We start from the raw sequence: 25,559 nt of genomic DNA, 5'->3' as shown, positions 1-25,559 counted from the left end.
TATGCACATGTACCCTAGAACTTAAACTATAATAAAAAAATAAATAATAAATAAAAAAATAAAAAAACTTGAGTAGACAAACATACTTGGAGTACTGAGTAAATACACGAGAAAGGACCAAGAATCTAGAAAGTTTGGTTGGGACATGAAGTAACTGAGTGCTGAGCTATGGTGTTTGCTGGCTTAATCCTGAAGGAAATGGGAAGAGTTTTGTTGATTTTAACAGCCAGTATTGTTGCTGTATCTCTGGTCATTTGAAAGCAGGAACTTATCTTCATGGCTTGGGCAGAAGCCCCTAGATAACTAACTATAAGAAACATCCAAGCCTCTGGCATTTGCTCTGAACTATTGGCTCACTTGCCCACTGAACCCATGATTATATTTCAATGGCCTTCAGATTAACTGCCACGGTGCTCTGAGTACTGAAAGCTTTACCCGTCCCTCCTCTCTACACAGCTTCTGGTCCTGGTTACTGATGTTGGCACCTTCACTCAGATCCATGCTTCTAGCGGCTTCTGCAAAGCAAGCACTTTCTCCCAGTCTCAGATTTGTGAAACTCTGACCGTCTGAGCCAGTCTCAATAGCTTTTTAGGAAAGAACATCAGCCATTTATTCAGAGGTCCTGATACTCAGGACCCACTGCCCATTACTCAGTGCTGGGAAAATGGATGAAATGACATCCACTTCTAGTGATCTACACTAGGCAAGATAATTGAATCATTGAATAAGAACACAAAACCATATATTAAGTAGTTTTTACAGCTCAACAAAAGTGAGGACAGAATTAATAAGTTTATATTTGCATATACCCTGGGAGGAACACAGAGCCTGTATCAGTGCTGCTTTGACCTCTTCTGAGAGTCAAGGGAAATTTCAGACTAACGTGAGGAGGGTAGGTGGTGGTGATAACCCCTTTTCTCTTCCAGGTGAGGATATTTCCAGGCTGAGCTAACAGAAGAGGGATGTTTATAATGTGACTCAGATTTAGAAAAAGAGACTCCATTTAAGTAATGTTCAAAGATAAACAGGCAGGAAATTAAAGCTGACAATGTGAAATGGCCAATCTTCCAGCATTTTCTTTTCATTCTTCTTTTAGATATTTCGCCTGGGCCCAGACTACCTTTCCTCACCATCTGTAATAAAGTATAGGTCAGAGGGGCTGTGATTGAAGAGGATGTGGGACTTTTAGTGTTCAAAAAAGATTTATTTATGGAGGCATGAGAAAGAAAGCCCAGTAGGACCTTTGTCACACAGGAATTGAGTCTGTGGGTTCCTCAGGGGTGTATACAAGGGGTGTCCCCCTAATGTTTATATTACCCTGAAATGAGACCTGAGTTTACGTTATTCATGGCTCTGTGTTTGTCTGTGAGTGTATGAGCACTGGTGAGGATGGAAACAAACCACCTCCCTCAACACTAATTATTACAAATGTCTTCATGGTTGGTATTGAGAGACAGGACTAGCTGGATTTCCTAGGCCAACTAAGAATCCCTAAGCCTAGCTGGGAAGGTGACTGCTTCCACCTTTAAACATGGGGCTTGAAACTTAGCTGACACCCAACCAATCAGATAGTAAAGAGAGCTCACTAAAATGCTAATTAGGCAAAAACAGGAGGTAAAGAAATAGCAATCATCTATTGCCTGAGAGCACAGTGGCGGCTATCCTCTTTGGGTCCTCTCCCTTTGTATGGGAGCTCTGTTTTCACTCTATTAAATCTTGCAACTGCACTATCTTCTAGTCTGTGTTTGTTACAGCTCCAGCTGAACTTTCGCTGGCCGTCCACCACTGCTGTTTGCCGCCATGGCAGACCCGCCGCTGACTTCCATCCCTCTGGATCCAGCAGGATGTCCGCTGTGCTTCCAGGGAGGCGCCCATTGTCACTCCTGATCAGGCTAAAGGCTTGCTGTTGTTCCTGCACTGCTAAGTGCCCGGGTTTGTCCTAACCCCCAGCTGAATACTTGTCACTGGGTTCCACGGTTCTCTTCCATGACCCACGGCTTCTAACAGAGCTGTAACACTCACCGCATGGCCCAAGATTCCATTCCTTGGAATCCGTGAGGCCAAGAATCCCGGGTCACAGTACAGGAGGCTTACCACCATCTTGGAAGCAGCCCAGCGCCATTTTGGAAGTGGCCCGCCACCATCTTGGGAGCTCTGGGAGCAAGGACCTCTCGGTAAAAGTATCAGATAAGATTGCCCTAAATCCCATTATGTCCGTGATAATTCTGTTTATATGTGTTGTCCCAGCATGTTTAGTAGCATGCCATCATTCTCAAAAGTGTCACAATAGACTGATAAATTATAAGGTCACCTTAGTATTAAGGAATAATCAGAATGCCTCATACAGAATCAATGACTGGCTGTCAGTGAAGGTAGATACTTTCTCAGTCTGTAGTCACTCTTCCCATCCAGATAAGTGGTGCTGACCCAGTTTCTCAAGTTGTTCTTTGCCTTCTGTTTATCAGGGAAACCAGAGTAGGTAGTCACCTTCCTCTTACAGGTAGTTTACCTGGATATAGCATTTGGGTATAGTATTATTCTCTACCACTCCAGGGAAAGATATTTGACAACTAGAAGCAGGGGCCAGATTATTTGTGTTTGTGTCACCAGGGCCTGGCACTGACGACCAGAAAAACATGCAATATTTATGATATATGCCGTGATCTCATTATGCCATCAGGAGACTGGTGCTGTCGCCCCAAATGCTAAAATGTATCATGGAATCTGCCTCCTTACTTAGTAGCTAGGATGAAGACTTGAACATCTCAAGCTCAAATTCAGGAACAACTGAACAGAAATGTGGGTGAAAGTTGAGAGCAAGAAACAGGCTTGTTCAATAAATCAGGGAAGGAACGAATTAATCCAAGTCAGAAAGGGAGAGTCTCCTGTCAAACGAAAATTTCACTGGATAGTTAAGAGGCAAGGAAGACTTTATTCAAGACTATTGTAATAGGGGTCAAGCCTCTTGCAATCTGAATAAGAAAGTGAGCTCAACTCTGCTAAAACAAAAGGCAGGAGAACTTTTGAATGCTGGGGTGAGCTAAAAGAAAAAGTACCTGGAAGACCTTAGCGGGGAGGTTGGCTAATGTGATAAGGCCATTTTGCTTGCTAATTGGTCCTTATCAAAGTTAGGCTCTTATTCCCCAAATAGGGAGATAGTGGCACTGTTTTTCTTAATGATTGCATTTCAAAGGGATGGCTCCTAGGTCCTTGAGAAACACCTTTCTGGCTTATAGATTTACATCTCAAAGAGGCAGAGAAAAAATTTCTATTGTAAATGCTCTAAGAAAAGGAAAAAAATTAGTTAAGTGGCAAGTAACAGTAAGGCAATCTTGGTTATGCCTCCACTCTCTGGAAAAAAAAAAAAAATGCATATCTGTTTAAGACTACAGGACCAGAGGGGATGAACTCCAAAGTTTAAGGTGCAGATGGCCAACAGGACTATGAAACTCTGAGATTGGGCAGTCCAGAGAAGAAGAGAGTTTCTGGACACGTACCTCTGCTTTAGAAATGATTTCGACTCATATTCTTCCATGAGCAAAGAAGCAACCTGATAGGTGATGTAGAAAGAGAGGAAGAGTTGAAAAAGGTGTAGAAGAGATGGGCTGTGTGAGTGGAGTGCATGGGTGGCAGTGAATGCTTGGTAATGACAAAGAAGCTGGTCAATTTTAGTCAAGTTGGAACCCTCAAAAGAGATTTGCTTATCACCCTTGCTTCTTTACAAATTCCACAAATCCTAACGTTTTCTCCTTTTCCAGGAGCAGCAACATCGGTGGCAGTTGGGTTTGCTCCCCCTACTCCAGACATGCTGAATCAGAAATTTTGAGGTTGAGGTCCAGCAATGTGTTTTAACAAGTCCTCCAGGATGCACTCTCATGTTTGAAACACCACATACCTATATGACGAGTTTAATGATGAGGTCTATTTTTCACTGTGTTTGATGTATTTTTGATAATTGATGATGGGAAAAGTATTAGAAGAACTCATTTAGGCCTGGAGCTGCTATCTGAACGGATTGCTCTGTATGGAAACTCCGGCAGAGCAGCCTTTGAAAACCAGATTGATAACAATTAACTCTAAGCACTAGTGATTAACCTTAAGTAGCCTAGGTTGCTCCCCGAGGAACCACAATTTACTCAGAGCCTAAGAAGTTGTAGCTATTTAGCATGTAGATTCGTCGAAGCACAAACATTTTTCTATTTCTAAGATTCTGTTGTTGTGGCTTCTGTCACTTGCTGTTACTTTTTCTTTCTTAGTATAAGTACAAAGTTGAGAGGAAGGATGCATGAAAATAAACGATACTGAATCCCTGCTAAGTGTTGGGTAGTTCATATACATCTCTTATTTAACTGATGAGGTAATTGACTCTCAGATTAGTTCAGTAATGAACCCAGATAAAGAAGCACAGATGTAAAGCTTTGTTTAACTTCCAAGCTCATGCCAACTCGTGGAGGATATAATAGAATTAAAACCTTCTTCACCCTACAACAAAATAATAATTCCATGTAACAACATGAGGAGTGTTAGTCAAACCATTGAACCAGCAGCAACTCCCAACTCCCTTTTTTAGCCTAAAATAATAATACAAAAAAAAATGTTTTAACAATTAATGAGAGTTACCTATATTTCGGTACTGTGCTAAATATCTGACACATAAAATATTCATAAATCTTTACAACACATAGAAGGTAAATTCTAATGCTGTCACACACACCTAAATTCTAATACTACCACACACACACCCCTCCCCAGCCCCAGTTTTACTGCTGAGGATACTGAAGCCATCAGTGGTAAAATAGCTTACTTGTGAACATCCAACAAACTACTGTAGAAGATTGGATGAAAATTTGGACATCCTGCTTCCTGAATCCATGCTCTTAACATTAGCAATACCTTGCTCCTGAACTTCTTTCCTACTCACATAACCTGATGTTGCAGTGACTTTCCTGAAGCAACTATGTCAAGTTCTCCCTGAAAAATTAATTCTTTAGGATTTGTTTCTTCCCAAAGAATCCAAGGGCCATATTCAATAAACATATCTGTTGCACTCTGTATTACCTAGCAGTTTCTCCTTTCACAAGGTGGCTCAGTTGGTGAACCTAGGATTAAAAAACAACAAAAACAATTCTCTTAATCCCAGCTTCCCTTCTTCAATATTGATATCACCATGCTGTGATGCACCTAATAGATCTTTCTTTTAAACTAGCATCATCCACACATAAATCCTGTATACACCTGCCTTTCTCTCCCTTTAGACTTTACTAATTCTTACTCTAAAATGAAATGAATGGCTGATCCTTATTACTGAATGGCTGAGAACAATTTACTTAGTCTAGGAATAGCAACTTAATCCCAAACATATGATCCTTTTCCTCTTCACACCTTAATCTCTACTGAGAAAAAAAGAGTAATGAATATTCTGCCTTACCGAGTATCCACAGGAAGACAAACCTGTGTCAGCAGCTGTCACCCTGGGGACAAAATACATGGCTTTTCCCTTGCTATTTCAGTGAGGCCTAATCTCATTTTTTCACAAGAATCATCTCTTATTTTGATTAGCTCAACCTTACACCCCCAAAAGAAAAACTCTTTGTGAACTAAAAGGAGACAATTGTCCTTGGCTGGGGTGAATAGAAGACGAAGGATTGGATGGATTGGTTGTAGCTCTGGGGGCTTATGGGAATACGTGGAATGGTGGCTGTTAGAACAAACACTCATTGAATTCATTAGGGGAGGAGCACTCCAAACCACAGATTTGGTAATAATTTTGCAGGGAGAGTATCATTTTACTATTGGTAGGGTTATCCACACCACAGGTGGGTTCAATCACTTGGTATGTGGCAATCCGGTGACCACAACCAAGGAGGATTTAACAAGGTGATTTTATTACTTTCAAGAAGTAAGGAGGACACCAAGGATAGTTCTCAAAGCAGTATCTCCCAGAACAACTGTGAAAACAGAGGTTTTATTGGGCTGCTGAGTTGAGTCATTGTATGTAGAGGAAGAGTAAAGGCAGCACAAGCACAGTTGCCAGTCACTCCTCTACATACGTTGTATGCATAAAAAAATGGTGAAAAAGCACCTCCCTGGGCAAGGATTTTAGTATGGTAATGGTAATGAGGGGAATTTGTCAAAGGTTATCTCCAACTCAGGCATCTATGGACTGAGCTGCTTCTTGGAACTTTTTTGAAAAAACAGGAACTCAAGGAGCAAGAGTTAAAAGTGGGTACTTTTTCAGAGTATATAGCCCAAAACCCTAGGACCCTGGGTTACAGTGGTAATGGAAAAGACAGTGTAGAGTAGGAATGAAGGCATGATTGTGAATTATTTTTACTAGTTAAAAAACACCTACAATTACTTAGTTCAACAGTGCTTTGGAAAAATGAGTTCTATGTTTGCTCATAACCATCTCTTTTTACTTTATAATTATGCATGTAAAGTATTTCTGTCACTTAAAATTCAGTGGACTATTTAGAGGTGGGGAATTTAATGCTGGTTAGCATGAAGATATTATAACCTGAGGCAAATAAATAGCTAAGTATAATCATTTGGTATAATGCTCAAGTGTGTGAGTGTGTGTGTGTAAACTTTTAATTTCAGCTTAATATGTGTCAGTTTGAATTATATATCTCTGTGAAGAATATGGTACAGTAACATAGAATCTTAGCTTGAAGTGTTGTTATATCGAACAGATATTATTCAAAATTAATTTATTTTTGGTAAATTTTTAATTATGTCCATGAAGACATATAGCCTTAAGACTGTAGGATCAAAGGATGGATAAAACTCCTTAAACATTTAAGCAGATTATAATAGCAACTTTTACAATAGCAAAGAAGTTTTAGTCTTATTAGAATCAATTTGGTCAGGAAATTAAAAAATTGATATTTAAATTAAAATAACCTAAAATTTTAGCATAAGCATTGAAAACAACTCTTTGATTGATAATGGAGTATTTTAAAATTTTAAATTTCAGAAATATACTTCCAAAGATTAAAAGACCTCCTCAATATATCAAATTGAGGTGGAACTCACTGTGGCCTATAGATCTAAGACTGGCCCCTGTTAACAAATGCACCTCAGGAAACTCAGGACTTGAGAAGCCTGAGCCTTGGGGTTGCCCAGGGCTCTGCCACAGTTCAGATGGATACTTACTCAGCCATCACCTTAACTCTATCATTGGCAAGTATCAAGGTCGCAAGACTTGTGGAGTGTATCCTATCAAAGGTACAAAATTGAGCCTTTTTTCATCCAAAGAGGTTTAGGCTTGAATTTTGAAATCTTATTTCTGGGATGTGTTGTATTTAACTGATTATAAAATTGTATTTTGTTCTACAGTGGTTCCCACTGCTGTAAGCAAATGGGACCTCCCGGACAACCACTGTCACCTAAAAATTAATTCACATTAAATATCATTTTAAGGTATTGTTATACACATGATAATAAACATAAGCGCTACTTACCCAATAACCCAACCGCCAGTGATCAATCTATCTTCAAACAGATGGTGTCATGACAAATTAGACAAAATGTGGAAATCATGGCAAGATCCTGGGAAATGTAAACAGGTGTTTACAGCACAGTGATCATGATCACGTTCAATTTATGCATTCATTGAGTGCTGGTTCCTTCTGCCTCAAAGGGATATTTATTTTGTGAAAGGAGTTTTAATGCTTACGTGAGTGTAATCAACAGTTCTCTCAACATTGGAAATGCTCACTTTTTGCTAATTGAAGCATCTTACATACTATAAATGCGTGTGTCTATAGGAAAGAGATACAACACATATTCTCTGCTCAGCCTTTACTCATATGTGTCATATAATTTGGGCTTCACATTTCCTCAATTGAATTACACACACACACACACACACACGCATGCACGCACGCACACACAAATTGAACCTCAAGAAAACAAAAGTAATGGGATAATGTAGCTTCAATGTTTATTTTGTTTATTAGTTTTCTGGGGCTATCATAACAAATTACCACAAATTGGGTGACAACACAGCAACCTTTATTCTCTCACAGTTCTGGAGTTCAGAAGTCTGAAATCAACATATTTTCAAGGCCATACTGTCTCTAGATACTCTATAAAAGAATTCATTTCTTGCCTTTTCAGCTTCTTCTGGCTATAGGTATTCCTTGACTTGTGGCCACATCACCCTGATCCCTGCCACTGCATCTACCTTACCTTTTCCCCTCCTCTCTTTTCTCTTGGCATGTGTGTCTCGAAAGTCTCTCTTATGAAAAGGCATGTGATTGCATTTAGGGCTCACCTGGATAATCCAGGGTAAAATTCTCCTCTCTTAATTTAATCATATCTCTTGCCACAATATTCACAGTGTCCAGGGATTAAATCATGGATATATCTTTTTGGGGGTCACCATTCAGCCCACTATGTCTTGTCAGTTCAATTATTGTAATGGAACAGGTATGCATGTTGTCCAGACTATAAATCGCAGTCCTTTTCACACTAAAATGATGACCACAAAGCCATTTTCTTTTACAAACACTATTTACTTTACATCCAGTGTGCTTATTAAACTTATACCATGGATTTTACTTTTCATCTTTAAATCTTTTTCTTATCTGATTCTAGAAGGACCATTTCCAATTCTAAGTTGGCAAACAGGAACTATTAGAGAGGGATAGCCACATGTGTTCTGAATGGTCAGGTGGGACTGACCTTAAAGAAAATTAAGGTAGCAGCAAAGTCAGACACAAATATAAGAGCTGGCAGTTCAAAATCAAAGTTTTAAAAAGAGAGACAGACAGAGAGAGAAACTCAGATAAAGAATACCATAGGGAAAAGTACAGGTTTACTGGGGAGAGTGAATAGCACTGCACCACTTGAAAGTTCTCACCCAGATTGCTCCCTCGCTAGTTCTGCACACACTCACTTGGTGGTATTCGAGTCTCATACTGTGTTCTGCTCCTCATTGATATTTCTGGGGCTTGATATCAGTAATTACAATTGCACTCCCATTGCAAACTGGAGAAAGAACATTTTATTTCATTTATGACTATATCTCAAAATGATGGTTGATATGTCAACTTGTCTAACTGGTATATCTTTTTCTGTAGACATGATACACAGGGAGCCAGAAGCACATATGTGGATTGTACTTAACAACATTTATTGAACTAAAAGTTAAAATGTATAAATAAAATGTTTATTTCTTAATATATTTTAAAATAATAATAAATCAATGAACATGAAAAAATTATATTTTATAAGAAGTAACTATATTTTATAAAACAATTTTGTGGAAGAGTGGCAATTAGACAAATCTCTTTAATGTCTGATGCAACAGAAGAGGATAAATTCTCATGTCTGCTTCTGTGTTAAGTATGACATCATAGGTCAAGAAGCGTATGAAAAAAAGAAATAAGCTTATATTTATAAACCAACAAGGCGTATGTATTGCATTCTCCAATGTAGTTCCCCATAAACTTCTGAAAGAGTGAGAGTGAAGAAGTCAAAAAACATTTTAGGACTATTATGAAAATATTTTTGACCTTACGTATCCCCTAAAAGGGACTTGGGGACCTCCAGGAGCCTGTGATCAATCGAACTGTTCTTTTGGTAAAAAAGTCAGTAATTAAATAAATAACCACACACATTACTATCCAAAGACAGATTGTAGTAAGCGATCAGAGTGATTCTGGCTTCTGTGGCAATATGATGTTAATGTTTATTTTATGAAAGGAGTTTTAATGTTCCTATGGCTTTGGGAAGATGTGGAAGAAGGAGATCTAAGTTAGATGGAGATCAAGGAAAACCCCTCTGAGGAGGAGGCATTGCACTTGAAGAATCATTAGGAACTAGCTACAGAAAGTACCAGGTACAGGAAGTACAATGCACAAAAGCTTTGAAGGAGAAGGAGCTTGGCAGGCCTGAGGAACAGTGTGGCTGGCTCACCATGACTGAGGAAGCCAGAACATTTCAAGTTGGGCCTGGGAATGTGAACAAGGCTCAACAATCACAGGGCCTTAAGGATTTTAACAGCAATGGGAAGACACTGAAAGGTTTGTTTTATTCAAGACACTGACTTGAGAGTTAAAAAGACTTCTTTGACTGTTTGGGGAAAAATAGATTGAAGGGTTATGAGTGCAGACAGGAAGCCCATTTAGGAAGCAATTTTGTGAAAAATAAAATCATTGCTTGGATTAAGGTAATAGTAGCAGAAATGAAGAGTTTAAAAATATATCTTGAATATAGAATCCTTATGAATGATGGACTAGGTTGTTGAGGCTGACCTCCAGATGGCATTAATAACCAAGAAAGTAGAGGTGCTTTATACTGAGATACATGGTCATGACTTGATTAATGATGGGGATACATTGTGAGAAATGCATCGGTGGGTGGTTTTGTTGTGCAAACATTATAGAGTATACTTTATATAATACAAACTTAGATGGTATAGCCTACTATATATCTAGGCTATCTGGTATAGTTTATTCCTCCTATGCAATGAACCTGTACATCATGTTACAGTACTGAATATTCCAGGCAATTGTAATATAATGCTAAGTATTTGTGTATCTAAGCATAGAAAAGGTACTGAAAAAATATGGTATAAAAGATTTAAAAATGGTACACCTGCATAGGGCACACACCATGAATAGGGCTTACAGGACTGGAATTTGCTCTGAGTAAGTGAGTGTGTGTGGAGTGAATGAATGTGAGGGCCTAAGACATTACTGTCCACTACTGTAGAATTTATAAGCACTGTAGACCTAGGCTATCCTAAATTTATAAAAAATAATTTTTCTCCAATAAGTTAAACTTAGCTTACTGTAACTTCTTAAATTTATACTTTTCAATGTTTTTAAACTTTTTGACTTTTTTTTTTTCTTGAGATGGACTCTTGCTCTGTCACCCAGGCTGGAGTGCAGTGGCATGATCTCAGCTCACTGCAACCTCCGCCTCCTGGGTTCACGTAATTTTCTTGTCTCAGCCTCTTGAGCAGCTGGGACTACAGAAGTATGCCACCATGCCCGATGAAGATATATATATATATATATATATATATGCATATGTATAGATATATACTTTATAATATACAAATAGTATATATACATTATACATATTATATATATAATTTATAATATATAAATACTATATATATATATATTTGTATTTTAATAGAGACGGGGTTTCACCATGTTGGCCAGGTCTCGATCTCCTGAATTCGTGATTCACCCACCTCAGCCTCCTAAATTGCTGGGATTACAGGGGTAAGTCACTACGCCTGGCCACTGTTTGACTATTTTTTAATCACACAGCTGAAAACACAAACATCGTGCAGCTATACAAAAATATTTTGTCTTTATATCCTTATTCTATAGGCTTTGTGTGTATATATACATATATACATATATACATATTTGTGTATACATATATACATATATGTATGATACATATGCATATATGTATATAAGTATAGGTATATATGTATATACACATGTATATGTATATATACACACACACACATATATATATTTACTTTTTAAACTTTTTTTGTTAAAAACGAAGACACAAACATATGTATTAACCTAGGCCTATACATGGTCAAGATCATCAACATCCTCTTCCGCCTCCACATCTTGTCTAACTTTAAGGCCTTCAGGGGCAATAGCATGCATTGAGCTGTCATTTCCTATGATAACAATGCCTTGAAATACCTTTTGAAAGAACTGCCAGAAGCTATTTTACAGTTAACTTTGGAAGGGGTACACCCTAAAATAATCATCAAAAGTGTACTATAGTGGATACATACAGCAGTAACATTGTCATTTATTATCATTATCAAATATTATGTACTGTACATAATTGTACAGTATGTTCCATAAGTTTATTCAACTAGCAGCCCAGTAGATTTGTTTATACCATGATCACCACAAACATTGAGTCATGCATTGCACTACATTACCATGGTTATGATGTCACTAGACAATAGGAATTTTTTTAAGCTATATTATTATCTTACGGATCACTGTCTTACATGTGGCCCATGGTTGACCAAAACATTCTTATACATCGCATGATTGTAAGTTAAGTGAGTAGTAACAAATTGGTGAGAAAATAGAGTTCTTTTGGATGTGTTAAGTTTGAGGTGTATGTGAGACTTTTAAGTAGAGTTGTCAAGTAGGAAGCTAGGGTCTGGAGTTGCAAAGACGAATCCAGACTGGAGAGATGAATGTGTTCTGCCTAGAAAATTTGCAGAGCCAAAGTGGATGATGGGGGTTTGCATACCATGTGTGTAAGTTAAACTAAGACACTGCTAAATAAAATATGTTCTCCCCTACTACCATGATAAATATGCCTTCATAATGACAAAATATTAAAGTTGTATTATAAAGTTATATATATAAAGCCATAGTTTTTGCATTAGTAAAAGTTATCAGAGATATCAAAGGTGACTGAAAGTTGGAAAAATATCTCAAGTCACTGAATTTCATTATTATTGCACATTTTTTGGTATTCTTTTGAAGGCCTAACAACTTTTTAATTAATAGTGCAACAAAGATATATGTACTTAATGAATTAATATATGTTTATTCAGTTAAAATTATTTTTGGCAACAGTGATAATTATGTGTAATCATTTTTAATATAATTTGTATTTTATTATTAGTGACGTCAAACTATACTAGCTTTCTATCAGCTGATGTTGCAGCAACTGGCATTAAGACATGAAACCATGAATTTTACGTATCGTAATACAGAACATATTATAAAATATACATGGTTGTGAAGTATAGCAAGATTTTTACCACTTCTTACTACAATATCTAGTTCCATATGTTATTTCTTAATCTCTTAGTTTTTCAGTGTTCTAATGCCTGGGTATTATAAAGAAAACAAAATTAGTGACTTATTGGGTTTATATAATGCCTCATTGATTTCAAATATCTCTTCAATCAAATTACACTGCATCAGTAATGACTAGAAAATAGTCCTATGGAAATTAATTGTGGACTTGTATGTGAATCTTTTTTCTCACAGTCACACAAATGTTTTTATTTTCTGGTTCCAAATTCTGTATATTTTTGGATTGCCACTTTTGTTGTCTATTTTACACATATTTTGTCTCAATTTAGAAAACATACTCAATAAATTTTAATTATTTTTAAAGTAAAATGATCAGTTACATCTTTTCTTGTGAGCCTTCACTAACAATATCAAGCAACAGATCATATTCTAAAACTCTATAGTGTTAACTTAAATTCAAGATGAATTTCCTTTCCTTTCAAAGACCCTACACTCCATAGGAGGATCTTCTGTTGTTTGGTCTCCTAGTGCATCTCATAGCTTGGTTACACTAATCTAACAGCTTCAGTGTCACTGGGTCAGTGTTCCCAATCAAGAATGATTATTAGATTAAATTTAATATGTATTCTAGCAAAATTTCCTAACTTTTGGCAGATTCGGAAAAACGTTTCAAAGTATTTCAACTCTTTGGTATACTTGGGGACTTTTCTCCTAGTAAGAAATGAAAATTACACACAATACATGGCATAAAGAATCCCTAAGACATTTTACCAAAAATATAGTTTCTTACACTGTTTATTAACTAATTATGATGGTGCTTTTACCATGGGCTTGTCCTTGACAATATCTTAAATTGTATAAACAAAGCTGACTTACAAATTTTATTAACCCTTTTAAATATTGCATAAATACAATACTTTGCCACTCTTATCATTCTATGCTCCACTGATTTTCCATTGCCTAAAGAATAATGTCTGAAACCCCTCTTCACTTTCATAGATCTTCCTAATTTTATCATAGCCCACTTTCTACTTCATGTGTCTTTGATATCGGTATATTCCTGGGCTAGATGACCACAATAGTTCTTTCTAATGCTAAAATAACATAATTTCATTTCCCTGGAATATAATTGAAGATCAAGTTTGATAAGGAGACAGTAATTGAAGTTTTAGCTACTTTTTATAACTTTAGTCTGACTATAAGTAAAATGTTCCATCTTAGGTGCTGAGAAACTTACACTAAGTATATCAAGCTGTAATCTCTATCCTCTGAGAGATACTGGAATCCTGAAAGGTTATTGAGAAGCTATAAATGGGCAATTGCTCAGAATTATTTTAAAAAGGAGAGTTTTCTGTTAATTTCTGGCATACTCAGAAAAAGTGATTACTGGATGTGTGGGAATATTTAATAAAATAGAAACATTACCAGACATCATCATTGCTTCAGTATGAACAAGTATGTGAGACTAATGCACATTCTCTCTTTTATTTATAAAATTATTTGCCTGATAGTTTGGGCTGGTTTTTTAATGACAATAATCACATATGCCTTCAATTATTACAAAACATTTTTCTAAATTTTGACCTACATATGGTGATATTGCTACTTAATGATACAGTTGGAGATAGAATGTGTTTGAGATTGCTGGCTCAGGGAGACCATGTTTATCTTTGCATTTGGATACTGTGGTGGTTTTAGTGGATGTCTTCAACTTCTTTGAAACTCCTCCCATCAAAAGGTGAAAAACAGAAAATGTACCTAAGGAATTGGATGATCTAGCTGAGACTTCCAGGCAGAGTGTGTGAAGTGCTGCCCAGTTTCTTCTAGTTGCTTAATAGTAAAATGTGAGAGGAGAGAAAGAAGCTAAAGAAAGACCTGTTAAGTAAAATGGGGCCTGAGCTTGTTGGGCTGAAAATAAAATGTTTTCTTATTTCCGGACTCTACAAATTACAAAGATATTATAATTAAGAAACTGCTTCCAGGCAAAGATAAAATCGAGGGCACTCTCAGAAAGACATGATTTAGATCAGTGATCCCCAATCTTTTTGGCACCGTGGACGGGGTCAAGGTGGGAGAGGATGGTTTTGGGATAAAACTGCTTCATCTCATAAGGAGCACACAACCTCACATGTGCAGGCAGTTCACAGCAGGGTTTGTGCTGCTATGAGAATCTAATGCCGCTGCTGACATGATGCGAGGCAGAGCTCATGGTGTAATGCTTGCTCGCTCACAGCTCACCTTCTGCTGTGCAGCCCCGTTTGTAACTAGTCATGGACCAGTTACATGAACCACTACTAGTCTGAGGCCCTGGGATTGGGGACCCCTTGTCTACACATAAAACCAAGTATTTAACTGTAAAAGTCTTTGTCAGGACCCCTGAAAGATTTAAGGGGGTGCCCTATAGACCCTTTCAAACAGACAAAAGGTCTTCCAACAATCTGGAGAGAATTGTCCCCACAGCAGCACTCCAGGAAACCTAAGTGAAACAAGACTTATCTTGAGATTTTTCGAAGAGGTAACTTTTGTCTAATAATTTATATTTAAAAAATTGTATCAGCAGCTGGGCGTGGTGATTCATGACTGTAATCTCAGCACTTTGGGAGGCTGAGGTGGGTGGATCACGATGTCAGGAGATCGAGACCATCCTGCCCAACATGATGAAATCCTGTTTCTACTAAAATAGAAAAGAAATTAGCTGAGTGTGGTGGTGCACACCTGTAGTCCCAGCTAATCGGGAGGCTGAGGCGGGGAAATTGCTTGAACCTGGGAGTTGGAGGTTGCAGTGAGCCGAGATCATGCCACTGCACTCCAGCCTGGTGACAGAGTGAGACTCTGTCTCAAAAAAAAAAAAAAAAAAAAAAAAAAATGCATCAACTTGAGCTAAAAGGGACAGAGATGTTAAAAAGTAAAATGAGTCCCTTGAACTCTTGAACTATTATGAGCAGTAAAAGGACTAAGAAAAGTACTCGGGTGGAAGCACTGGCCATATTTTACATAAAAGGAAGCATGACTCAAGGGCTAGAGCCCAGAGCCTAGAGAGCAGTATGAAGAATTTTTGATAACTGTTCCCAGAAATTAGAAATGGTAATGTGTCTGGCTGGAATTCAGTATTGCTATGGACCAGTGACTATTGTATGCCTTCTGCTCTTTTATTTCTTTGAGTGGGTATGTCTATAGTGGTTATCCTATGCCTGTCCTACCATTGTATGTTGGGTATATGAGGGAGTTGGATAACTCTCATATTTAGTTCATAAGTCTTCAGAATAAGAGACTACTTGAGGTGCTGTTTCAAGTGACTGCATCCCAGGAATCTCATCCAAACCTGGACCTGATATAGGTGATAAAATCTTGGTCCTCAAGGTTGAGTCCAATGCTCTAATGACTTTTGAGAGGCCTTATGAGGGGACATGATTTTTTTTTATGTTGAAGTAATGTAAGGAATTTGAGGCACACAGAGGAAGTACTATGGTGATTTTAATCATGTGCACAATTTTCCTATAAAAATGACAAAGTATTTCCTCTCTCCTTGAGTGTGAACTGACCTTAGTGACATTCTCCTAATGAATAGAAGGTAGCACAGTTCACTGCATGACCATAGGGTTAGGTTAAAAAAGGCCCCAGTGTTTCTGCCAAGATCTGTCTTGGGATACTGTCCTTTGAAATTAGTCATGAGGTAGGATGAGATCACATGGAGAAGCCACATTTAGGCATTCTGGCCAACAACTTCAGCCAAGATCCCTGTCAATAGTCAGCATCAATCCCCAGATGTGAGTGAATAGGCCTTCATTTGATTCCAATCTTCCAGCTCTCACAGATGCTACCAAAAGGAGCAGAGACAGAGCCTCACCCAAATTACAGGTTCAGGAGCAAAATAAAAGGTTTTTAAGTCAAGTTTTATGATGTTTGCAACCTAGCAACTGACAATTGGGATAGACATAGTTCAATTTATTAATAAATATAGAGGAGTTATTATATAGTAGTTCATGCCAAAAAGCATAGAGACACTACGTTAATACCAAGAGCATTAGTAATAATTATGTATTATAATTGTATTCATGTTTCTCTTGCTTCTCCAGTAAAAGGTTAGATCCTGCAGGGCAAAGCCAAGTTTTATTTACCACTGATCTTCTAGCTCCAAACAGTTTCATAAACATTGAAGAGAGAGAAAGAATATACCTTAATAAACAAACAAATAAGGTAATTCACATGGTGATAAATACAATGGATACAATTATGAAGGGTGATTTGGTAAAGAGTGGCTGATTTTAGTAGCCCCACCAGTTCTTCAGAGTGTATTTACTAAAGCACAAAGATAAAAAAAAGCATATATAACAAAGGATCATTTGTAGTTATTAGTTCCACTCTTTAACCAAAGACTGAATATACAATAGTAGATATCATTGAGTTAAATCTCCAGGGAGTTCATGATTTCCAGGGGATGGGAATGACACTCCTCCCGTGTCAAAAATTTTCTCCTTTACCTAAGGCCAGTTTAAACACAGCCCATTGTGGATTAATCTGAGCTGTGGTTGCACTGACTGCTTCTTCACAGCACCTTTCCAGCTCACAGGACAATGGGGGAAATTAGCAGAACTAGGAAACATCAAGAATCTGAAACAGAATAGAAACGGGGCTTTTGGGGGTAAAGAGCCAATCCATTAGGCACTCAGTAGTTCATCTGCTTTATTAGAGCTCTAAGCACATGGCAACCTTTACTAACCCGTTCCCCACAGAGCAAAATTAACAAAAATGAGAGTCCCAGAGAACAGAGGTGGCACCTTTCGTAGCAGCCCACCTCCTCAAAGTGCAGAGAGGAGTCTTAATCAGATGCATGAGTCAAAAGGGTAGTGTGGCTATTAACTCAGTTTTGAAATGTGTTAGTAGAGTACAGTGTTCACAAAAATGGGGCCAATAACCTTATTCTGCTTATCTGACCATTGCAAAAGAGGTTTGTTAAAGTGAGTGCCACAGTATAAAAATATATAAACACATTGCTGAAAAGTATGAAGATATGATTCAAAATTATATCTCCAGGAATAGTCGAAGGACTTGACCATATATAGGATGGAGAAGATAATATTTTGTAGAAAGTTTGAGGGGATAAATATGTCTTAAATTAAAATATATTAAACATCATAAAGATCTAGAGTAGGAGTCAGCAAACTGTAGCCCTTGGGCCAAAACTGGCCTGCCATCTGATTTTATAAACAAAGTTTGATTGGAATACAGTCACATACATTCATCTTCTTTATGGTGTATGGCTGCTTTCATGCAATACCAGCAGAGTTTAGTAATTGTGACAGTGATCATATGACTGGCATAACCTAAAATATTTACTTTCTGGCTCTATTGGTGAAAAATATTGCCTGTCTATAAGTTAGAGTGATATAAGAACAACCCTAGAACCAATGGATAAAAGTTACATTAGGGTGAAATTTTTGCCTAATAGAATAAGTTTTCTAGTAATTAGGGCCATTGTAATAGGAAAGAGGCTGCTATTGAGGCTATTACTACATGTTACAGGGAGGTTTACATCACAAAATGCATTCAAGATTTAGCTAGATACAAAGAACATTCGTATGCTGACAGTGCTATGTCACCCTTAAGTTCTTTTCCAAAGCCTTCTGCATTCAGTTATTTATGAAGTCTTTCAAAATTTCTTTCAGAGGTCTTGCTAATTCCCATATTTCTTTCTATTCCCACATTTGCTGTAATTGACTGGGTTCTTCTCCATCTCGCTGAACAATTCATATCCTAGTTGGTCTTCTCGCCTCTTACATCTCCCATTTAAATATGTCCTACAAATTATGTTTTAGATTAATATTTCTGTGTAGTACTTTGCCTTTGAAACCACCTTACTTAAAATTTATCAGCGGTTTTCCCTTTTTCCCACTGAGTGCTATCCAAAGTTCTAAGACTGCTACTCAGTCTTTTCATCTTTACCACGTTTCCAAACTTCATCATCCACACTCTCCTCCATGGATACTGAGATAGAAAGGATTAAAACAATTGTTTCCAAACATTTTATACATATTTCTGCCTCAATTTTTTTGTCTTTATACCAATTTGATTTTAAACTTTTCCAAAAATCACCTCTGAATTCTCATTCTTTTCTTTCTTTATCACACATTCAGCTTTCAGCACATGTGATATTTGTATAGTTCTATGTTTTGTATGTGCTCACCTCAGACAGAATTTCTGAGCTCTATATTTAGAATGAATGTTCTTGGTCCTGGATTGTTCCATGTAATATGTGTCTGCTTGGTATTGTGATTCCCCAAAATCTGAACTAGGTCTCAGTGAGTTTAGAAAGTTTATTTTGCCAAGGTGAGGATGCATGCCACAGCCTCAGTAGGTCCCGATGACATGTGTCCAAGGTGGTAGGGGCACAGCTGGTTTTATAAATGTCAGGGACACATAAAACATCAATCAATATGTGTAAGATGTACATTTGTTCACTCTGAAAAGGTGAGACAACTCGAGGCAAAAGTGGGGCAACTCTAAGCAAGGAGGGGGCTTCCAGGTCATAGATAGATAAGAGACAAATGATTGCATTTTTTGAGTTTCTGATTAGCCTCTCCAAATGAGCCAATCAGATAAATGTATTTATCTCAGTGAGCAGAGGGGTGACTTTGAATACAATGGGAGGCAGGTTTTCCCTAAGAAGTTCTCAGCTTGACTTTTCCCTTTATCTTAATGATTTTGGGGCCCAAAGATATATTCTCCTTCACATTTCCCCACTTATAAAAATCTTTTGGAGCAAGCATTTTAGGTTAAAATGAGTCTCTGGTGTCAGGTGTTGTCTGATCTCTCATGGCTAGGATGGTTGATTCCTAGGCGGGTAGGTCCTGAGTTATTAGGAAAGTTCATTTTTAGCAGGTTGTGAAGTCTCATGTCCTGTGAAGAGAAAATAGGGGGAGGAAGGGAGAGAAACAACAACAAACAAACGAATAATCCTGGAAAATTAATATAGACCACCTTATTCTGAAGTCCATACATTAGTAGGCAGGTATGAAAGTGGCTTATATATGTAAATAGGTTGCTGTTACTTTCTTCTGAAATTCGAGTTGTCTAGCTTTAGCTCACAGGGCTTTATGGAAGCACAACTTAGTTTTTGGTGACTCCAAGTTAGGAAAAATGGGGAAAAAAGGAAGGAAAAAAATTGATTGTTTTGAAGACTTGTAGCCAAGAAAAATAATTCAGTCCAAATGGTAGAAAACAATAAACATTTGAAAACAATAGGTAAGACTAGATTCTAACAACAGGTGCATATAATTTTTGAAACATAATTTTATCTCTCTCCAGTTTCTCATTTTTACTAAAGATAAATCATAGTAGGGCTGATTTGCTTTATTATACTTAGCTTGATTATTTGTATACAGTGCAGCAATAATAATTATTTTTTTCTTTAAATAGGCTTTTAGATTGGTGTTGATGGAACTTTCTTCCATACAAGGAATCTCAGATAAGACTTTTTTAAAACTGAGTCCAGCCATGGATTTGTACCATCAAATACCTATGAGTTGGGTGAATTTCCTCTCCTCTTGAGGCTCCAAGATAAACTGGAGGCTACTGGGCCTGTTAGAAAGTGACATTATTTGCTCACCACAGGCTATTTAGGAATCCTGTACAGGGACTGTGTAGACAAGATATGAGGCCAGTTTTCCCAAGGGGCTTTTATTGGTTTCGTAAGTGAAGTTTGATTCCTTAAAGGAAAGGACAACATTCCAGTCAAAGCCTTGTTAAAATAACCAGTTACTCCAATTGTGTCCTGTTACAAATAAAAACAGATTCTTATTGCACTTATGCAAATAACTGTATTGCCATAAGTTATGAATACACACAAATTGTTTCCAAATTCTGGAGAAATCAGATAGAGAGAAACAAGTATGTTCTAAATTTCATTCACAGGAGTATACTAAACTGTTGAAAGCTATCAAAAGAAAATTTATTTGACACTGTAAAAAAAAAAAAAAAAACAAAGGATTAGCAACATTTTAAGCAAAAAGTAAAAAGTTTGCTTCAGTCTTCTATTAGTATGGTCCATGTAGTTAATTCCTATTCTGCTTGACATTCATGAACATTTCAGTTCTCCATGATTCCTAAAAGTTTTTATTCTAGTCTGATGTCATAGTCTCCAAAGTTAGCAGACACTTGTATTCAGGAGAACCTGTTAGAGTCAAATAGCTGATTATAAAACCGTCTTCTAAAGAGGACCAAAACAAGACAACAATTGTCCATGGATGACAAAAAATTTCAGGCAGATATAGTCAAGGACACAATTGACAAGGAAATTTGTTACCTCTGTGGCACACAATAATTTAACATGAAATTATTATTATTGGCTGGATGGACATGGTGGCTCATGGCTGTAATCCCAGCACTTTGGAGGCTGAGGCGAGCGTATCATCTGAGGTCGGGAGTTTGAGACCAGCCTGTCTAACATGATGAAACCCCATCTCTACTAAAAATACAAAATTATCTGGTCATGATGGTGTGTGCCTGTAATCCTAACTACTTGGGAGGCTGAGGCAGGATAATCATTTGAACTCGGGAGGTGGAGGTTTCAGTGAGCCAAGATCATACCACTATACTCCAGCTTAGGTGACAGAGTGAGACTCCAAATCCAAAAAAACAAAAAAAATTATAATTATTAATGATAATGTACACTAAGTTATATCAGAATTATGGGAGTTTCCCAAAATTTTGGAACACATACCAATAACATTTATACAAATACAGCCAAAAAAACCTAAACACTGTTTCATATTTGACAATGTTTCTGGTATAATTTTATATCAAGTAAGCCAACTTATGTCATTTTTGGAATTTAGGAAACCTAATATCTTAAAGGATTAATTAGACTAGAAAAAGACATGACTTATAAGTTGATTTTGGAAAGTTTGTTGAATACTAAAGGTTTGAAACACTTGATATTATAGGTCATTCTAAAATGTTATTCATTTCACCAGTGATAACTCAAAGATTTCACAAAAAGGTGAAAATCTCCATTCTTTGGGCAAGGAGACATAATTTTCCAAACAATAATGCCTTATAAAAACAGCATTAAGCCAATTCAATTAATTTTCAAAATTATATAAACAGCCCATAAAATTTTAGTCTTGACCATGAGATATGACCTGCATAAGCCTTTTATAAACTTACTCATCTTTATTAAGGACTTGGTTAATGTTTTAAAAACACTTTGTTAACCTGACAAAGGGACTCATATGCTGGTCTTGTATCAGTGTGCCCTGACATTAATGATTAATTTTGAGAGAAATTTTACCTACTTATCTCTCAAAATCAGCTCTTACAGTCTCACACACCTACTTCTTCTGCAGTAGTCCTGGGCCTTGAGGAATTGAATAGCTTACATTTCTGGCTCCGTGTCTCAGAAAAGCAGTTTGTTTTGATTGGCATCTTCTACTGGGCCTGAATATGAGGTTTTAATTGCTGTCAGTGTTTAAGATTTAGCAGGACTTGGTGTCCTTTATAGACCCAGGAGTCAGAGTCCTGTAACGTAATGTAACAAGTACTTTAAAAGCACCTACAGAAAGATACATGGATGTAATAACCTTAATTTATAATTATTTTATCTCAGTCTTTTTCCTAAGCAAACCAAAATTCAATGATAATAGTATAGGCATTGTTTTGATAAAACATAAAATCTGTTAGTTCTGTTACCAAAAGACAGAAGAAAAGGCCTTTTGCACTGCACATAATATTATGTTGGAAGAAAACATTTCCCTTAAACTTTCAAGAAGACACATTGTTAACATTAGGCCACAACAAACAGAACTCGAGGAAAAAACTCACATGAACTGAAAATGAATTAAAGGAGGGCATTACACTCTTGCACTATTTAAAAGGGGAGAGAAAACTGAAAGCAGAGAGATGCAATAAAAGTTGACATTTGGATTAAAAAAATTAAAACCTCTTATGATTTATTAAGAGCAAATCAACCCCTTAAGAAATTGTCATTGTTTTAACTGATTATTTATTAGTATAAGTGTTTTTTTATTTTTTTTTACATTCAAGCCAAATCTCTAGAAAGCCATTATAATTTCCCTTAAATTAATAGACAAATTTATTATTATTTATATTATTATTTATTTTTATATTTATATATATATATATATATATACACACCACTCCTCTTTTTTTTTTTTTTTTTTTTTTTTTTTTTTCTTTTTTTGTTTTTTTCGTTTTTTTTTTTGAGACAGGTTTTCGCTCTTGTTGCGCAGGCTGGAGTGCTAATGGCGTGATCTTGGCTCCATGCAACCTCCGCCTCCAGGATTTCAAAGCGATTTCTCCTGGGGGGCCTTCAGCCTCCCAAAGTAAGCTGGGTCATTAACAGTCATGCACCATCAAGCACAGCTTATTTTTCTTTTTAGGTAGGGACAGGGTTTCACCATGTTTGATTTCAGGCTATCAGGCTGGTCATGAGCTCCTCACCTCAGGTGATCCGTCTGCCTCAGCCACCAAAAGTGTTGATAGCCACCACACCCAGCCAATTATATAATTAAAAAAAAAAAAAAAAAAATGCCCTTATTGTGTCTTACAGAGACCATTCATGACATGCTTGGACTTTTTGTCCTGAACACCATTCTTTCTTAAACAACCAGTCATTTCTTTCATTTTACTTTATTGATTTATTAATTTTTGAGATGGAATCTCACTCTGTTGCCAGGCTGGAGTGAAGTGGTGTGATCTCTGCTCACTGCAACCTCCACCTCCTGGGTTCAAGTGATTCTCCTGCCTCAGCCTCCCAAGTAGCTTGTACTACAGGTTAATGCCACCACACCCAGTGCATTTTTGTATTTTTTAGTAAAGAGAGGGTTTCACCATGTTGGCTAGGATTGTCTCAGTCTCTTGATCTCATGATATGCCCGCCTTGGTCCCCCAAAAGTGCTGGGATTATAGACATGAGCTACCGCACCCATTCCCAGTCATTTATTCTAGGACTAAAATTATCATCCTAGATTCTTTCTCATATAAAATTATTTCTCTTTAGGCTTTCTTACTAAAAAATCTTTCTTTACATCTCTCTTATTTCCTGGTTTCTTTGACCTTGTTTTATAAATAATCTTTAAATAAGTTTGAATCAGACAAAATCGCTTGCCTTTTAAAAGAACACTTTTTTTTTTGTAAAGAATGTTTTCCTACAAATACATATTTATTGGAAAATATCCAAATAACAAAATATTCATTATTTATTTCATTATCACTGTAGATTCTAAATTATGATGAGTTTGTCTACATGTAATTATCCCATTACATTTACCTAAGTATTTTATTTTAATCATTTAGATTTTTTATGAAAACTGCAATAGTCATCAGTTTAAGTTATGGAACCACCATTGGAAAAGTATAACTGAGACAGTGAAAATGATCTTACCTAACTGACTCCATCTTGCTTCTAACATCCAAGCTGTCTTTGTTCATTCCTGAATGTAGGCTTAACTAACTTTGAGAGGAACTTAGTTTATAGCTTAGCTCTGAAACAGTCAATAACAGTCTCTTTCTAAAACAAACCTTACTTCCTGTGGATTAGATCACCTAAAGCCATAAGATTTGAAGTTATGATAATCTTACTAAATTCAAGATGTAGGTATTTTTATTAAACTAATGTCATTATTTTATTTATTAAAGATTATACAAGCAAAGATCATTCTGTTTGTGTCTGGGTTTATAGTTTTGTAACTCCTATGCCAAATTTTGACATATAGTATTTGGCAGGGATAAGTATGAAATTGCTTGATTAATAAATGCAAACAAGGCCAGGTGTGGTGCCTCACACCTGTAAAACGAGCACTTTGGGATGCCAAGGCAGGCAGGTAATGAGGTCAGGAGATAGAGACCATGCTGGCTAACATGGTGAGACTCCATCTCTACTAAAAATACAAAAGCAAAGCAAAACAAAAAAATTGCCAGCATGGTAGCAGGTGCCTGTAGTCCCAACTACTTGGGAGGCTGAGTCAGGAAAATGGCATGAGCCTGGGAGGTGGAGCTTGCAGTGATCCGAGATTTTGCCACTGCACTCCAGCCTGGGTGACAGAGTGAGACTCCATCTAAATAAATAAATAAATATAAACAAAAAAAGTATGCTGGCAGTTCTTAAGACATTTATAATATTACTTTACCAATAATTTTAAAGCTAGTTTATTTATTAAAGATTTTACTTAAGTTACATAAACTTGAAAAAGTATTTGACTAGTCCTTTCTTTTTTTCTAATAAAGTATTTGATTCAAGTACTTTTATTTTCTTAATTAGAGCTCTTTTATTAATTAGAGCTCTTTTATGTATTTTCAGTAGTGAAACATTGTATCCAGAACACATAAATACTTAGACATATTAGGTATGCTGATAGAAGTACATTTTATAAATACATTATAAGATATGGAGAAAAAAAGCCTTGTGTGCTAGAACACAAAATTATATAACTTATAAAGGCCTTTTAAATATATACATACACCTATATAATCCTATAGGATCCTATAGCTTTTACTTCAGAACCTTAGCCATGAGATGAATACAAATTCGCCAGGTTGCAAAAAGAATCTGTTGGATTTAAAATTGGTCTTTATTTTAATAGAAAATAGCAGAGTCAAAGCAGGCAGAAAAGAAAATAAGTAGAGAAAAGAGAACTTAGGAACTCTACACTTTGCAGGTTGACCTTAGGACTTTTTCCTTAATGTAAATATGCACAAAGACCATATTACTTCCATTTTACATAAACCCTGGCAAGTAGAGGTGCCATAAAACCTATGCAGTGC

General features: G+C 36.7%; 1 long non-coding RNA gene across 1 annotated transcript; it reads left to right on the top strand.

Annotated features, from left to right (window-relative positions):
* The first annotated feature begins 2,088 nt into the window (after window positions 1-2,088).
* On the top strand, window positions 2,089-4,271 carry LOC108544364 (uncharacterized). Its single transcript, XR_001889814.1, has 3 exons — window positions 2,089-2,174; window positions 3,386-3,557; window positions 3,759-4,271. It is a non-coding gene; the product is annotated as an uncharacterized LOC108544364 (long non-coding RNA).
* The last annotated feature ends 21,288 nt before the right edge of the window (window positions 4,272-25,559 follow it).

Source organism: Rhinopithecus bieti, unplaced genomic scaffold, assembly GCF_001698545.2.
Source record: "Rhinopithecus bieti isolate Rb0 unplaced genomic scaffold, ASM169854v2 scaffold_25209, whole genome shotgun sequence".
NCBI classification, from domain to species: domain Eukaryota; kingdom Metazoa; phylum Chordata; class Mammalia; order Primates; family Cercopithecidae; genus Rhinopithecus; species Rhinopithecus bieti.
The sequence above is the reverse complement of the archived record's forward strand: the minus strand, read 5'-3'. Positions and strand labels throughout refer to the sequence as shown.